Below are 18880 nucleotides of genomic sequence, written 5' to 3'. Positions count from 1 at the left end.
GTCTAGAAGCATTTGAAGGTGGAGTGTAGGGGCTCAGAATAGGAGAGAAAAAGTTTAAAATATATAATGAGAGCCATAGGGTCGTGACTGATGACTTAACTTTCACAGGCTTATTTGGAAAATGTCAGCTATAAAATTATTGTATTTTTATATTTATATATTTATTTTAAATAGTTTTGAAATAGTCTTCATTTTGAAACACCTTGTTCCTACAAACTTTTCTGATGAGTATTACAGCTGTTGTATATTTACACATATATACAGTTTTATTCACATTTTCAAGAGAGATTTTTATTTTCATCTATTACATAATATACATTTTACATATTACACAATATTCCCATTCTACTTATAGCTAGGTGGGTATTTCCTCCCAAATCTTGTAAGCATAAATTTTATTTTTTTAGTTCTCATTATTGAATTGTGGGAATTCAGTCGTAATTTTTTAACTTGTCTCCACATGTCTGTATGTTATTTTAGGTTATTAAAGAGCACCGTGCACTGCAGCTTTTGGGAAAATACAATAAAGACGAAAGTCTTCCCACAGTCATGATGTGTGTGGTCATTACCAGTCGGCTTCGCCTCTTTGCTGTCCAACGAGGTGTTGCTTGATGGTGTTGTGATTATCCAACCACATTTCTTAACTCTGAAAAATAATCCTGAATTACTTTTCGTGTAGAGAAAACTACGGAAGATGAGGCACATCTTGCATCATTCAGGACTCCAATACTGAGAGACAAGTGTTGGGTAAAGGAAAGATAGCTTTATTGAGGAAGCCAGCAGTCCAGGGGAGATGGTGGGCTCGTGTCCCGAAGAACCAACTCTCCCCTCCTGAGGTTTTGCTTGAGGACTATACAGGGAGAAGAGAAAGGGGCTACATGGTGAAGAGAGGGTTACAGGGTACGTGATCAGCTCACGGACATGCTTCTGATTGGTTGGTGGTGAGGTCACGGGGACTCAACATCATCAGCGTTCTGGTTCCAACTGGTCTGGTGTCTATGTGATTGTGGGCAGCATGCAGTTAACTTGTTCCACCTGCTGGGGGTTTCAGTCTCTGCCAAGCAGTTCCAAGGACATGGCTCAGAATATTACCCGATAGCCCTTGAGGAGGAACTAAAGGTCCCTGACTGTGTTGAACGGCTAAAGTATGATTATTTTGTCTTTGCTGTTTTTCTGGCCACGCCATGCAGCTTGCAGGATCTTACTTCTCTGACCAGGGGTCAAAAACAGGCCTCTACTAGTGGAAACGCAGAGTCCTAACCCCTGAAATGCCAGGGAATTCCTGACAGTACACTTAAAAAAAACAAAAACAAACAGACCAAAAGAAACACAGTTTTAAGGAAGCTTAACTTTCTCAGAAATGCAGAAATTTTGTTGTGCATTTACTTTTTCTTTTTTTAAATACATTTATCAATTTATTTATTTATTTTTGTCTGTGTTGGGTCTTTGTTGTTGCACGTGGGCTTTCTCTAGTTGGCGTGATCGGGGACGACTCTTCGTTGTGGTACATCAGCTTCTCAATACGGTGGCTTCTCTTGTTGCGGAGCATGGGCTCTAGGCACGTGGGTTCCAGTAGTTGTGGCTCGCGGCCTCTCGAGGTTTCTTTATTTTCTATTTTTTGCAAGTATTCATCAAATGTTTATGGCTTGAATGAATGACAAATAATTTCTTCCAACAATCTTCAAACTGCTTAAACTATGACAATATTTAGCGTCTCAAATTTCGTATGACCTTACTCTCTCCGTGCTCTAGTTTCTAAAAGTATGTGGGATCTTCCCGGACCAGGGCTCGAACCCGTGTGCCCTGCACTGGCAGGCGGATTCTTAACCACTGCACCGCCAGGGAAGTCCCTGTGCATTTATTTTCGAAACGTAATAAGGCCGGATGAATTCAGAACTAGGGGCAGAAAGCTCTTCCAGTGAGACACAGAAGCTCTGCTGTTTACGCAGATTTAGAGAACAACTTTCCAACCACTTATTAAAGAGACCAACACTCCACTAGAAACAGTTATCATTTTACAGAGAGAAAACCAAACTCCAGCTCTGCATCAATATAATATTTGATACTCAGAGAACCAGAAGCTCTTTTTTGAAAACCTCTGGAATAAACATCAAAACTGAGCCGCCTTCGGCTCAGACAAATGAAATTCCCTTTCCACCCATCTCCTGCAACTTTCTATATTCACTGAGGTTGTGTCCTTCACTATCCTCTTTCTGGTGCTGGAACAATCAGTCATTTCACTTTAGGACCAAACTAGTTTTGTTCCTGTGAATAAACAAAACTACATCTCATTATCTTGCATACAAAGTTGTACCTCTCGGCTGCTGGAACCAAGCAGGACCCTGCAGGGCCCTTCCATGTCCCCTGCCTCTTGTTTGTAAAACAGCTGCAGTCTCCCAGGCCTCCCCTGAGTCACAAAAGAACAGGTTCAAGCAGTTCATGATTAGGACAACAGCACTCACAGAATCTTTGGTTCCTCCCGAAGGACATAAGTAACAGTGTCAGAGACACACTCCTAACTTGTTCAGCAGATACTAAAACCACTCCAAGAGAAGAAAGCTAACTGTATGATCACCAGACTGGAGCTATGACGTAAGCTGCTCCACCTTGAGCAGACCTGAACCAATGGCTTACACAATTCCAGGAACTGCCCTCAAGGCAATGGGAACAAACCAACACTGGAGTTGAAGATTAACTGTGCCTGAAACAATCAACATGACACCGACCACACCACTGCATGACCAATTTCAAGATGATGGTCAGAGCTGACTGTGCTACTCTGCATGTAGCTCCCACCCGCACAGCCCAGAGACTTCCCGTCTTTTCCCTATCAACCCGTTTTCCCTCTAATTGGCAACTGGGAGATGGTTTTGGGGACACTAGTCCGCCATCTTCCCAGGTTGCCAGCTTCCTGAATAAAGCATCTTTCTTCCTCCACCAACCTTTGTCTCTGGAACATTGACTGCTGAGCGATGATCAGCTGAACCTGAGTTCTGTTCCAGCCGATAACATTACTATTGGTCAAGTCTCATTCATATTATATTAATGATAACTTTGAACCAAAGTTACTTCCATTTCACAAAGAAAACTAGGAGTGAATAATTGACAACTGCCCATCACACATCAGCATTTTAGGCTAGGAGAGCTCACGAACACACATAGCACAACTTTACATAGCCACAAACATCCCTTACACGACTTCTCCAAGTGGCAGAGACAAACACATTCATTAACACACCCACAGACATAGCCTCTAGGTAACAAATAAAAATATGCAGCAAGAGCATAGAACTTGAGATTATGCTTAGTAATCAATGTTTCGGATTTCTGTCTTGCTTAGAAATGACCTCGGTATCCAACGATTATCCAGTAAGTAACACAATTTAATATCAGTTCAAGGCTTTACGTAAACTAAAGATCTTGGAATTTATCGACAAGCTAACACAGTACAAAACACAGTTACTGTTGAAAGAAAGTTTGTCGGAATAATAATTAAATGCACTTAAACACAAATTCACATTTTTCACAGACTTAAATATTAAGTAGAAGTAACGTTAGCTTATTTGATGGGCACACCTATATAAATTTAGGAAGAACACTCCCAAGTAGAATTTTTTTAAATGTATGCCTAATACCGATAATTAAGATAGGTATAAATATTTATTAAACCAAAAATATTAGACTAGCTTCATTTGTCAAAGATTTACCTAAATTATGTAAACTTGAAGTCTTTCAATTTCTGAGTTGATTTTTTTTTTTTTTTCGGCTGCACACACAGGCTTCCTGGATCTTAGTTCCCTGACCAGGGACGGAACCCGGATCCTGGCACTGAAAGCACCGAGTCCTACCACTGGACGGCCAGGGAATTCCCTGACTTGATTTCTACAAGAATACTTTTCTAGCATATTTAACATATGAGAAGTTCTAATTCCTTTCTCTCTGAGAATTTTAGGGATATATAATTTTTATAAGCACATTTGTATCTTTGTAGGCCAATCAGGACAGAAACCCGTTAATTTAAGAGACTCTACAATGTACTTTAATAGATCCAGAAGTAGGAAAACATTACATACTCACACTGCCAGAGGTAAAGACCTTTCTGAATTACAGACACACAGACACAGAGAATGGAACTTTTACCTTCAGTTCTCAAGTCTTAGACATGAGTCAGGAATAAACACTCACCAGTCTAGATGTTAAAGAGCAGTTCTTCTCCCATTGGGCAAGAGATTCTCAATTGATCTGAGCTTGTCCAAGTAGACAAACAGAAAAGACTAAGAAAAGACTAACAAACCAGATCCTCTGTTACCTCTCACCTAACTGAGATTAGTTCTGTAGAAACTTAATCCCTTTGGAGAGACCATCAAAAGTCTTCAAACGACAGAGCCAAACTCAGAATCCCTGCTGCTCCAAATGGGGAACCACTCAGCTGTAATCTGAAAACAACGCAGAAACACAAAAGTAATACAAGGGGAAACTAAAGAAACAGAAAGTGCTCCAAGTTCAATGGCAGCTTGGGTTCACCCCTGGGAGAGGAGAAAAGACGTACCTGGGCTTCACTGGCTAATGAAACACACCACTTTTTGCTGGGTTTTTACAGATTTATTTACATGTAATCGATATACAAAATGCAGCCCATGTTTAATTTGTATAACTTGATGAGTCTGGAAATATGCACATACCTGTGATACCACCACCACCATCACGGTAATATACTCATCACTTCCAAAACATTCCTTCTATCCCTGTGTGTGTGTGTGTGTGTGTGTTAGAAAGACTTAAGACAGCAACAGGTACATGAAAAGGTGCTCAACGTCACTAATCATCCGGGAAATGCAAATCAAAATCATAATGAGATATTACCTCACATCTGTTAGAATGCCCACAATTTTTTTTTTTTTTTAAAGATAAGAGTTGTCAAGGTTGTAGAGAAATCGTAACCCTTGCATATTGTAGGCAGGAATGTAACATCGTGCAGGCACTGTGGAAAACAGTACGCAGTTTTCTCAAAATCTTTTAAATAAAATTTCCATATGATCCAGCAATCCCACTTATGGGTATACAGGCCCAGCTCAGAGACCCTGCAGCTTCGGTTCCAGAACACTGCAATGAAGCGAATACCGCCATAAAGCGAGTCACATGAATTCTTTGGTGTACCCGTGCATGAAAAACTTATGTTTACACTATACTGTAGTCTGTTAAGTGTGCGATAGCCTTGTGTCTAAAAAAACAATGTACATACCTTTATTGAAATATACTTTAGGGAAGAGAAATATAGATCAGTATAACAGGATAGAAAGCCCAGAGATAAACCACGCACATATGGTCACCTTATCTTTGATGAAGGAGGCAAGAATATACAATGGAGAAGAGACAGCCTCTTCAATAAGTGGGGCTGGGAAAACTGGACAGCTACCTGTAAAAGAATGAAATGAGAACACTACCTAACACCATAACACAAAAATAAACTCAAAATGGATTAAAGACCTAAATGAAAGGCCAGACACTATCAAACTCTTAGAGGAAAACATAGGCAGAACACTCTATGACATAAATCCCAGCAAGATTCTTTTTGACGCACCTCTTAGAAAAATGGAAATAAAAACAAAAATAAACAAATGGGACCGAATGAAACTTAAAAGCTTTTCCACAGGAAAGGAAACCATAAACAACAACAACAAAACAACAACCCTCAGAGTGGGAGAAAATATTTGTGAACGAAGCAACTGACAAAGGATTAATCTCCAAAATATACAGGCGGCTCACGCAGCTCAATATCAAAAAAACAAACAACTCAATCCATAAATGGACACAAGACCTAAATGGACATTTCTCCAAAGAAGATATAAGATTGCCAACAAACACATGAAAGGATGCTCAACGACACTAATCCTTAGAGAAAGGCAAATCAAAATTACAGTGAGGTATCACCTCACACCACTCAGAATGGCCATCATCAAAAAATCTACAAACAATAACTGCTGGAAGGGGTGTGGAGAAAAGGGAACCATCCTCCTGCACGCTGCTGGGAATGTACATTTATACAGCCACTACGGAGGACAGTACGGAGGTTCCTTCAAAAACTAAAAATAGGGCTTCCCTGGTGGCGCAGTGGTTAAGAATCCTCCTCCCGGTGCATGGGACACGGGTTCGAACCCTGGTCCGGGAACATCCCACATGCGCAGGGCAACTAAGCCCGTGTGCCACAACTACTGAGCCTGCGCTCTAGAGCCCGCAAGCCACACCCACTGAGCCCGCGTGCCACAACTACTGAAGCCGGCACGCCTAGAGCCAGCGCTCCGCAACTAGAGAAGCCACCGCAAGAGGAGTCCGTGCACCGCACAGTGAAGCGCCTGCTCGCTGCAACTAGAGAAAGCCCACGCACAGCAACGAAGACCCAACACAGCCGAAAATAAGGAATAAATAAAACGACATAAATTTATACAAAACAAAAGACCAACTACACGTAGAACTAACATATGATCCTCCAATCTCACTACTGGGTACCTATGCTGAGAAAACCATAATTCAAAAAGAGACACGTACCACAATGTTCACTGCAGCACTATTTACAATAGCCAGGACATGGAAGTAACTTAAGTGTCCACTGACAGATGAATGGATAAAGAAGATGTGGCACATATATACCATGGAATATGACTCAGCCATAAAAAGAAACGAAATTGAACTATCTGTAGTGAGGTGGATGGACCTAGAGTCTGTGAAACAGAGTGAAGTCAGTCAGAAAGAGAAAAACAAATACCGTCTGCTAACACACATTTATGGAACCGAAAGAAAAAAAAAAGGGGGTTCTGATGAACCTAGTGGCAGGACAGGAATAAAGACACAGACGCAGAGAATGCACCTGAGGACACGGGGCGGTGGGGGAAGGGTAAGCTGGGACGAAGCGAGACAGTGGCATGGACATATATATACACTACCAAATGTAAAACAGATAGCTGGTGGGAAGCAGCCGCATAGCACAGGGAGATCAGCTCAGTGCTTTGTGACCACCTAGAGGGGTGGGCTAGGGAGGGTGGGAGGGAGACGCAAGATGGAGGGGATATGGGGATATATGTATACATACAGCTGATTCACTTTGTTATACAGCAGAAACTAACACAACACTGCAAAGCAAATATACTCCAATAAAGATGTTAAAAAAAAAAATACTTTAGGGACTTCCCTGGTGGTCCAGTGGTTAAGAATCCGCCTTCCAATACAGGGGGCGCAGCTTTGATCCCTGGTCGGGGAACTGAGATTCCACGTGCTGTGCTGTGCAGCACAGCCGAAACAAAAAAAAATTAAAAATACTTTACTGCTAAAAAATGTTAACCATCATCTGAGCCTTCGGCGAGTAGTAACCTTTTTGCTGATGGAGGGTTTGAAATAGTGTGAGAATCACTAACGTATGACACACAGACAAGAAGTGAGCAACTGCTGTTGGAAATACGGTGCCAACAGACTTGCTCAACAAAGAGTTGCCGCAAACCTTCAATTTGTGAAAAGCACAAGATCCGGGAAGCACAATAACTATAATAGAATATAATGTAATATAATATAATAAATTATAATATAGCCTGTATATTCAAAGAAAAGGAAATCAATATTTAGAAGAGATACGTGCACCTCTATATTCATTACAGCATTATTCACCAGAGCCAAGATAGGAAAACGACGCAAATTTTCACCAACACAGAAATGGATAAAGAAAATGGGGTATATACATAGGATAATATTCAGACTTATTAGAAGGAAATCCTACCAGTTGTGACAACGGGGATATAACTAGAAGACATTATGATAAGTGAAATAAGTCAGTCACAGAAGGACAAAACTGTGTGTTTCCACTTATATGAGGTATCTAAAAGAGTCACACATAAATTGTCAGGGGTGGGGGAGGAGAGAATGGGGAGTTGTTCAATGGGTATAAAGTTACAGTTACACAGGATGAATATGTTCTAGAGAACTGCTGTATGACTAAGCGTCTATAGTTAACGAGGCACACTATTCTTTTCGTTTGAATTAAAACATTTTCATTCAAGTGTAACTGACCTACAACACTATGTTAGTTCCAGGTGCATAATATCAGTATTTCTATACATTAGAAAATGATCACCAAGATTAAGTCTAGTTGTGGTCGAGTTACCATCCGTCACCGTACAAAGTTATAATGTTATTGACTGTATTGCCCATGCTGTATATTTCACTCCAAAGACTCATTTATTTTGTAACTGCTTATCTGTTCCTCTTAATCTCCCTCACCTATTTCACTCATCCACCTACCCTCTTCTGGCAACCACCTGTTTGTTCTCTGTATCGATGAGTCTGTTTCTGTATAGTGACATTAGTTCATTTACTTTGTTTTTTATATGCCACATACAAATGAGATCATACGGTATTTGCCTTCCTCACTCTGACTTGTTGCACTTAGCACACCACCCTCTGCCTCCATCCATGTTGCCACAAATGGCAAGATTTCATTCTTTTTTTTTTTAATTTTTAAAAATTTATTGATTTTACTTTTGGCTGCATTGGGTCTTTGTTGCTGCAGGCGGCATCTTTTCTAGTTGCGGCCAGCGGGGGCTTCTCTTCCTTGCGGTGCGTGGGCTTCTCATTGCGGGGGCTTCTCTTGTTGCAGAGCATGGGCTCTAGGTGAGCGGGCTTCAGTCACTGTGGTACGCGGGCTCAGTAGTTGTGGTTCGCAGGCTCTAGAGCATGGCTCAATAGTTGTGGCACACGGGCTTAGTTCCTCCGTGGCATGTGCAATCCTCCCAGACCAGGGCTTGAACCCATTTGCCCTGCACTGGCAGGTGGATTCTTAACCACTGCACCCCCAGGGAAGCCCCTCATTCTTCTTTTTTTTTTTTTTTTCTGGCTAATAGTTCACTGTGTGTGTGTGTGTGTGTGTGTGTGTATGTGACGCATCTTCTGTATCCATTCATCTATGGATGGACACGTAGGTTGCTCCTATACACTGGCTATTATAAATAATGCTCAATGAACATAGGAGTGCATGTGTCTTTTTGAACTAGTGTTTTTGTTTTCTTCCAAAAAAATACACAGAAGTGGAATTTCTGCATCTTATAATAGTCCTACTTTAAAATTTTTGACGAATGAGGTGTACTACTCTTGACATGAAGTTTACCTGGTGCTGTTAGGTGAATCCATCCAGGATCTCTGTGAAGACCTACAAAAATGTTAAAACATAAGGGTAGGGACATCCCCGGTGGGCCAGTGGTAAAGAATCCCCCTTACAATGCAGGGGACCTGGGTTCAATCCCTGGTCAGGACACTAAGATCCCACGTGCCGCAGGGTAACTAAGGAATGGTGTGGAGGAGGTTAAGGAAAAGACCACGCCAAGCACAGAGGCCGTTTCAGATGGCAACAAACTCCTGACATTGACTGGAAATCAAAGTTCTTTATGTGTAACAACCGAAGAGGCAGGATGGGTCCTGTTACCAAGGTCCCCTGAGATGCCAGGTCACCTGACCCCCAGCTCCAGATGCACAGACGTCTGGGACCCAGGCTTTGCTGGCCTGGGAAGGCTGAGGGTGCCCACCTGCTGACAGGACACCGGGGGGGGGGGGTGAGCGGGGCGGGGGCAAGAGCTGGTTGCCACACAAGGCAGACGAGCGTCTGTGCAGAACTGCCTCGGCTCAGCCTCGAGAAGCCTGTCTCAGAAATCGACAGCAAGTCTTCCAGAAGCTCTGCCCATATTCCATTCAGGCGTCACTGGTCACACCTGTGGCTGCCCGGATGAAGACTGGGGGCCCACACGTTCACACACTGAAAGTTATTACCAAATGCAAGAGAGTGAGGGATCAGACCATGAACTACTCTCATTTTAAAGCAGAAGCAGAAGCACGCACACCGTATTCTCCTTTCCGGTTCTGCATTTGTAATTTCACAAAATGTGTGACTTGTGGGGCTTTTCTAAGTGCTTGTAATTTTGCCGGATGAGAAAAAAACAGCACGATAAGAAAACATTATGGTTTTCACTGGTAATGGGCATAAAAATATATGCACTGTTGCTGCTTGAAAACAGCATTCATGTGAATGTTCCAGATGATTTTCTATTTGGTGATGGGTTAAGTGGCTTGCCCACGTTCACGTTTATGTAAAGGGAAGATGAGAAAATTGCACTTTAAACTTAAAAAAATGGATGTCAGGAAACCTGGATAACAAATTAAGAAAGCAATCAGAACTGCAAATATTGAGGGGTTTTAAGTTAGTTTCAAAACACAAGGGAACCACCCACGATGAATGTGTCTTAAAAGACCACTTGGTACAGTAAGATTCCACAGACAGCCTTGTAATCCCACAACTCAGAACTGGTTACACATTTCCCACAAGCCACTTTCTCAGCGTTACGTTCACAGTGTCGGCTCACTCCCCTGCTTGGTGGCAGAGAGGACAGGTCTCCTTTCCTTTCTGAGATTCTTTTCACGAGTGGCTAGAAACCTTAAGCACTGGAATTCCATTAGAGAAAAGGAGTATTCCTCAGAGGATTGTACATGACAAAACCCCAAGAGGGCTTTAACAGCTGCGTCCCTGTGTCAGAGATCTCCCATGCATGACTGGAGCCCAAATGACACACAACAGCGGGGGCCCAGGGGCCGCAGTCCTAGGACGCCGCTCCACAACCAAAAGGGTCCTCTCGCTCCTCAGGGAAAAAGAAAGGTGTTCCCAGACACACACAGCCTCCACAGCCAGGAAGCGAGGACCCCACCTGCCTGGCCTGTCCCAGGAGAGTGGCTGACGCACTGCCCAGAACCAGAAAGGGGAACTGAGACCCAGCAGAAAGGGAACCACGAGACCGATGCATTCCTCCCCCCTCACGCGCCTCCGCCCGCAAAGAAGCTGCACCTCAGTACTGACCAAGGAGGGTGCTCTTCAACTAGGAATCTTACCCACACAAACGTGCTGATTTTGAGAAACTTTTGAAATGCATAGTATTCAACCTCTCAAAGTAAAAAAAAAAAGTAATGAATTACATAGCAATGCTGGAAAATACAGGAAAAAGACAATAAACCTTGGAAAACAATGTTTACTAACATGACCCCAACTGGAAAAATTTAGGAACATTTAACACGACTCTGAAAGCCAATTAAGACAAGGAAAACAAAACAGAACGAAACAAAACAAAACAAGACAGTATTGGGGCAGGAAGACGGGCAATGGACATGACAGGCCCTTCATATAAAAACAGAAATACACCAGTCTGAAAAGACCACAGACAGAAGGATTCCAACTACGTGACATTCTGGAAAGGGCAAAAATACACAGACAGTAACAAGATCAGCAGCTGTCGGGGGCTTGGGGACACTGGGGGGGATGAACAGGTGACCGGCACGGATGTTTCGGGCAGTGAAATGCTTCTGGGTGGCACTGCAGTGGTGGCTGCAGGTCATCACACTTGTCCAAACCTGGGCAGCAGGACACAGAGAGGGAGCCTTAATACAAACTACAGACTCCACGGGAGAGTCAGGGGTCAATGCTGAGCCATCACTGAGATGACGCGCCACACAGGCCTGAGAGGTTATCAAGGGAGGGAACCCAGAGGGACGGGCATAGGAAACTGCTGTCTGCTCGATTCTCCTGGAACCCTAAAACTGCTCTAAAAACTGTCTATCCATTAAAAAGAAGAAACAGCTTCTAAGCGTGTGAAAATACTCTCAACCTCATTCACGATTCAGAAAAACCCCAAGGGAACGTCCATACTGCTTACCGGGGCCTAGGACCAGCGGGAACACGCCGCGGCCTAGCCCCTTCCTGTCGGGCATCGCGCTGGAGCCGAGTCCCCCTGACTTGACCCACCGCACCCCACCCCGTGTTTCATGCCGTCCACGGTCTCTACACATGACATCTTTAGATCAGATGACTCACTGTCCCGATTACAAGGTTTCAGTTTCTCCACAGGATGAAACCAAAACCAGCACAGAGGGGAGGCTCTTCAGTCAACCTCAGGGTCTGCCTGCATCCACGTCCCGCTGTTCCTGACGGGAGGCCCACGTCCTAAGGAAGGAGGTCCTTACCAGCACCTCAGGAGCCTCATCCAGTCCACCTCACGCTGCTCTGAGAGCCTCGACAACCTCTGCAGCTACCCAAGTCCTGGTCACTTGAGGGCCGTCACCCTTCCCCGAGTCACTGAGCCACGTGCTCTGACGATGCATTTATAACCAGGCTCTCGGGCTTCCCTGGTGGCGCAGTGGTTAAGAATCCGCCTGCCAATGGTGGGCACACGGGTTCGAACCCTGGTCCGGGAAGATCCCACATGCTGCGGAGCAACTAAGCCCGTGAGTCACAACTACTCAGTCTGCGCTCTACAGCCCGCACGCTACAAGTACTGAGCCCACGGCCCGCAACTACTGAAGCCCGCATGCCTAGAAGCCACGGTCTGCAATAAGAGAAGCCACCGCAATGAGAAGCCCGCGCACCCCCACAAAGAGTAGCCCCAGCTCACCGCAACTAGAGACGAACGCCTGCGCGCAGCAACAGAGACCCAATGCAGCCAAAAATGAATAAATTAATAAGAAACAAAAATTAAAACACATAGATAAATAAATAAAAGCAGGCTCTGCTGTGTCAGCACTCTGGAGTTCCCGACGTATCGATGGGCAGGATTCCCGTCCTCTCCTGTAATTACGTCTGTGAAGTGCCTTTCCCGAGGAGAACAGAAGCTCCTGGAAGCAGAGAATTGCTCAAGATCACATGCAGAACCTGAAGACATCTGAAGTTTATGTCTAAGATAAAAGACACGACACTAGATGGCGTGAAGGGTCCCCGAGGCCAAGAGCCAGGGAAGCAGGACACATCGTCTGGGGACCCTTCCACCAGCAGAGCAGAAAGTGTCCGTGGCCAGAACTGGCGCTCAATTCGCTTTGAGCTGAGAAGCACCCGTGTCATTACATAGGCTCCCCAAAAAGTAATTCCTCCCACATTTAAGAGAGGAGATGGCTCTTCAGGCAGACAAGGCAAGTACAGTCTTCCCAGCTGGCTGCACTGTGTGTGCTGACGGTCACCATGGAGCTGGGCCCCAGAGCTCTGCTCTCTCCTCAAACCCCCAACTTCACCCTCACCCTCAGCTGAGGAGCTGCTTCCCTGAGAACAGAGAAGCCATCGGAGGGCTTCCCCACCTGCAACCCAGCTCTGCCATCCCCTCCCCACTCCAGCACCCCGGGCAGAAGCTCTCCCCTCCCCCACACGCATCTACTGGATCATTCCCACTCTTACTTCTCCCGTCAAAACACAACACAACACAACACCCTCCCCGGACCTCAGCTCCTACTCCAGCTACCGTCCAATTTCTCTTTTCCCCGTCACAGCAAAACGTCCTGAAAAAGTTAGAAACAGAACAAACCCAGTTCTCCCACTCCTCTCTCCTAAGTGTCTCCGATCAGGATTTTACCCCACAGATCCATCCAAACGCATCATCAGCGGGGTACGACCTCCCCCCAGTGCTGGGCTCGACGGTTAATGGCTCCATAGAACGGCTACCTCGTTTGTCCAGTCACCCAGGGAACCTCTAAAGTGCTTCCCATATGCAGACAAAACGCTGTGATTAATATTTTAGGAGAAATACTCAGCGTGCACAATACACTTGAGCTGCCGGAGGAAAGAGGTAGCAGCACAGAAGAAAAGTTTCCGTAACTACAGAAATGAAAAGATAAGCTATTTTAATGGTACCAAGTAGGGATGAAGGGGAACGAATAAAAACTATTTAGACTACGACATTAACAAGCCTAATACTACAACATGGTAACAGAGGCTGGAGAAGGACTTTAGAATGAACCCATTTTTCTGGGTAGGGTGACAGGCTAGACGATGCAACGATGAGCTGCCAGGGACAAAAGGAGAGGGCAAGGGGCGGGGGAGCTGTAAATAGTCATTCTTGGATCTACTGGATCTAGCAATTTGAGGCGCCCTTTGGACAAACTCCACAGAGATGCTGGCAAGTGGCTGGACAGAGGCATCTATCTGGTCCAGCTGGGAGAACTGACAGAGCTGGAAGTGAAAAGCACCACAAGGCGAAGTCAGACAGGTTGAAGAGTCATGAACCAAGAGTGAAAAGACAACACACAGAGAGGGGGGAAGAAAGAATCAGTCAGGAAGAGAGCAAGGAGAGATCTGTCACAGAAACCAACACAGCCGACTCTGCAGATGGGAAGGCGACAGTGGTCTGAGGTGACGACTGGCAAATCTCCACTGGTTTGTACGCTGGATGCCAGGTCACCTCAACCGGATCAGGTTCCGGGGAGGGGCAGAACCAAGACCGCACGATACAATTCAGGTAGGAAACACGGAATCTTTGCCACAGACATCACTACATGGTGTGTAACGCGACCCTGTTAGATTGTAAGTGACAGAGAGGGAAATTTACTGGAAGGGTGACAAGGCTGTGCTTCCAGATGCTCCTCATTGCATCCCTGGACTGAGCACTGAAAACAATGTACCTATGTGACAACGGTGTTCTACTGAACAGAAAAGTTCTATGCCCTGAGGGCTCCCTGGAAGGCGTGCTCTCGGCTTACGGGAAGCACAAGGAAGGCACCGATGTCAACACGTTAGGGGCTGTGGCTCAGGAAGGCTAGCGGCCTACAGCGGGATCCTCAAGGAAACCTTTAACGCCCGAGAACAAAAGTGCTTCGGCAGGACAATGTAAGTCAAGCAAGGGATGGCGTTTTGCCACAAATGTCAAGAACACGAGGCTTGTACTGTGTCTATAAGAGGATCGTGGGATCTACACGTGGAACTTGCCAGAAACACTTGGTACTGACCTGCTCCTCTACGCTTTGTCGAACCACATCTTTTCCCTACTCCTACTTTCCCATTTCACATTTTGAACTATTCGCCTCCCAAGGTGTTATCACAAAAGAACAGCAGCAGGTAAATAAGTAAACAACAAAACTCACCAGGGGCTGATTCATTTTCCGCTGCTCTTGGAACACCGTGCAGGACTGTGACAGTGGAGGCGGACCTGCAGAAGGAAAACGCAGGCAGTGAAGCTACGACTGAAGCGGCTCGGGGTTGCACGAGCACCCGCCCCGCGCTCCACAAGAGACACCTGTGGGAGACCCGCCATTTCATCTTCAGAAGGGCCTGTTAGAATGAGGAGGGAGCAACCACCCTCAGGTCTGTAACTCCCACGTGGCTGGGGTACCTGAGGGGATACTTTTTTTTCAGTAGCGAGGGTACATTGAGTCCTATTAAATTAAACCTCCGTCAATAAATATGAAATTAAAAAACGCTTATAGTTTATCTCCTCTAAGTCTGTTAACAACTTAGATCAGGAAATCCACAGCATACCCGGAATAAAGAGACACAGGTGCGTTTCAGTCTTTCAATTATTTGTACAAACTTTACAAACTTCAGTGCGACGCTCAAAATACTCTTTCATTAAAACGGACTTTAAGTGGACAGAACACCTGCCCCAGGAGTTTGGAGTCCTGTTAGCGACCCCACGTGCACACCCGGTGAGGATCTAGGACAAGTCATCTCCCTTCTCAGGCCCAATCTCTTCCTTCCTCAAGCGAGGCAGCAGGACAGAAGCCTTGCAGACTCATCCTGCACCGATTACACTGTGCGATTCCACAGGGCACAACCCAGGGGGGCAGCGGACGCTTAGCTTACACAACCAATGTGCTAACGCGCTTTGAGAGGCACGTGCGAGATGCCCAGACGACAAGAGGAGGAAGACCAGGAGGATCGCGGTTGGACGGAGGGATGGACGCGGCACGTCCCGCCCCTGCTCCCCCAGGACCCCCGGAGCTCACAAGTCCCAGGGGAGCCCCATCCGGAGCAGCCGGCCCTGCCCTCCAGCCCGGCCCATCCACCTCGGGGAAGCGCTCAAACCCTCCCGGTCGCTCCCCCGCGGGGCCCGGGGCGGGCTACCCGAAGAAGCCCCGCTCTCCAAGGGCCGCAGGGTCCGCAACCGCCTGCAGGCCCACAGACGCAACACCTACCCCGTCGAGACTAGCTGACCGGCCCCGGACTCCCGAGGCTCCGGTCCGAGGGCTGCTCCTCCGGCGCGCTCCTCTCTCGGGTCCCTCCGCTGCGCCTCACGAAGCCACTGGGACCGAGGAGCCGGCTCTGGGCCTATGGCACAAACTCCCTTCAGGCCCACGTCTCTCCCGAGAACTCGCTATGCCGCGCGCTGCAGACGGTCGGGCACTGCACCGCCGCCGGCCGCTCGGCCACTCCGGCCCAGGCCGCGGGCTCCGCAGCTCGAGCTCGGGGGTCCCACTTCCAGCCTCCGCCCGGCCTGCGCCAACCCTCGCCCAAACAACACGCTCGCGCTGGCTGCCGGCCGGGCCGGACGGCGCCCAGCCCCGCAGGCCCCGAAATGCTCGCCCACAAGAGGCCAAGTCGAGGGAACCACGACCAGCGGACACCACTGCACACACAGGAAGCGACGGCGGCGCGGCGACGAGGCGTTGCGCCAACACGCACAAACCGTGAGGCGCACCTGCGCAGGAGGACGCCGGAAGTCCGCCTGCCACAGCCCGACCGGAGAGCGGAACAAGTGCCAGGACTCTATTTCCCAGAAGTCTCCGCGCCGTCCAGTTAGTGAGATACTTAAACGTCTTCAAGTCATCTGGCCGTGAAGAGCTGCTGGGCTGCGACGGTGGGCCGTCGGGACCAGGGACTCAATTGCCCATTTGTCTTCACTCCTGTTAGGGATCAAGGAAAGCTGTGGCCTCAAGCGGGGGCTGTGTGATGGCCTCCAGGGTCCCTGGTCCTTTCCCTGCCCTGAGACATTTCGGGTTACATCTGAGATTCCCCCACCGCCAGGAGAGGGGAAGGAGTGTATCACGATCGCTTAACTGAAAAGCTACAACTTTCCTTCAAATCCTAGGATACAATAAATGCCCAGCCATGATACAAACTAATATTACCCACGGAAAGAAAAGAAAATAGAAATTGTAGCTGTTTACACAGCCAACACGATAAAAACTGTACGAAGATCAGATACCAGGGATCTTACCTCTTAAAGAGGATACCGTTTATGTGAGGTAAAAATATCATTTTTCAAAAATGGAATCATAAGGGTAATGATTTATCACTATTTTGGGGATGAAATAATATAACTGTGTTTTTGGCCAACTGTTCCTTAAAAGCTGCTAGGGGAAAAGTTAAAAATAAAATCTCCAGGGACTTCCCTGGCGGTACAGTGGTTAAGACTCCTAGGTTCCACTGCAGGGGGTACGCGTTTGATTCCTGGTTGGGGAACTAAGATCCCGCATGCTGCGCAGTGCAGTCCCATTAAGTAAGTAAGTAACAAACAAAATAAAAAAAATAAAATCTCCCGCCAACCGAGAAAATCCTCTCCACAAATGTAGACGTAAAGAAAACGGTTTTACTGTTGAATAACCATTAAACCAGACTGTTGTGCACCACAGGCGAAGCACATGTTTGTGCAAATGAAATCAACCTCACCTTTTTTTTTTTTTATAGCTCAGCAGATAAAATCTGTTGCATACATGTTCTCAAGATAAACGGGAACTTGTCTCATGTGAAAAGACTGGACAACATCATAAAAATGGCATACATTCTTTCAGAGTATATCCTAAATTCACCTGGTAATCTCGGTGGCTGTCCATTCTAGTTAATACCCTTTATCCAAGGGAGAAAGACAACTGCTCCTATCTCTAGGATAAGCAGGTACTTACAGCTCAGAGCAAAGTGCCTACCACCTAGCCTAAACTCCCCCAGTGACAGAGAGATAAAGAAGATAGCTCTCAGGTCCTTAACAAAGACATTCCTGGGTTGTAATGCTGGCAAGAGACTGATTTAGCTTTTAAAAAGATTTAGATACTTACGAAAGGGACAGAGGAACTATTTCTATTACAAGCGTCTTGAGGAAATCCTCTAAAAACGGAAATAAGAAGTGATGATTCGTCCAAATGAATAAGCACATAACCCATTCCTGATTTCCCCAGCTGAACTGCCACATTACATTAATCCTGCACAATTGCGTGCTTCTCCAAAATTGCTCTTGGAAGTGGCTGCTTGGAGCCAGGAATGGTCTTTTCCGGTTCTTGCTGCTGTTGACTGTGGCCTCTGCCTGATATCTCACCGATGAAATGCTGTCTGTGTGTGAATGACAGCGACCACGCCTGCTCTGAGCCTGAGCCTGGCAAACCTCCAGGGCGCATTTCTCGCCTTTTCCATTTTCACCACGTAAAGACGTCAGTTACACGGAGTACCTTGCTCGGAAGCACCGTGGGTGGGCAGCGCGCCCATCAGCCCGCCACCAGGCCTCCAGTTCTCAGCTCACCCACATGCACTGACCGGGTCTCAGCAGAACACTGGGGTGGCCTGTGAACCCCAGCTGCTGTGCCCACCTCAACACCTCACTCTATCCCTTCAGCCCAGGGACATGCTGGGCTCCCCAGCCCCCTGCCCTGTACTTTGCCCTGGACACTCTCTGGAAGTATTTCTATTACCAGTTGTCTTGAGGAAATGCTCTAAAAAAGGGAATAAGGACGGAGTCATCCCAATGAATAGGATGTCCAGCAGTGAGCTGATGTCCCTCACGACTCACCCCTCTCTCCAAAAGGCGAAAAACCGTCATTTCATACATTTCCCCCTTTTTAAAGCTGTTTTAAGCTAGGAGGGTAAACCTGGACCCTGCGACTGCACCTTGACCAGAGGCAGCAACGGCCACCTTTTAGTTTGGTTTCCTTAGGATCTCTTCATATATATGGATATTTACAATACAAAGCTTTCTCCTTGTGTATCTGCATCTCTATTAACTACAGATATTTCCCCTATTTTGTCAGTTCTCTATTTTTACTGAAGTATAGTTGGTTTGCAAGGTTTCAGGTGTACAGAAAAGTGATTCGGTTACATGTATTTATGTAAGAATATATGTAT

Source organism: Leucopleurus acutus, assembly GCF_964270905.1.
Source record: "Leucopleurus acutus genome assembly, chromosome: 16".
Taxonomy (NCBI): domain Eukaryota; kingdom Metazoa; phylum Chordata; class Mammalia; order Artiodactyla; family Delphinidae; genus Leucopleurus; species Leucopleurus acutus.
The sequence above is the reverse complement of the archived record's forward strand: the minus strand, read 5'-3'. Positions refer to the sequence as shown.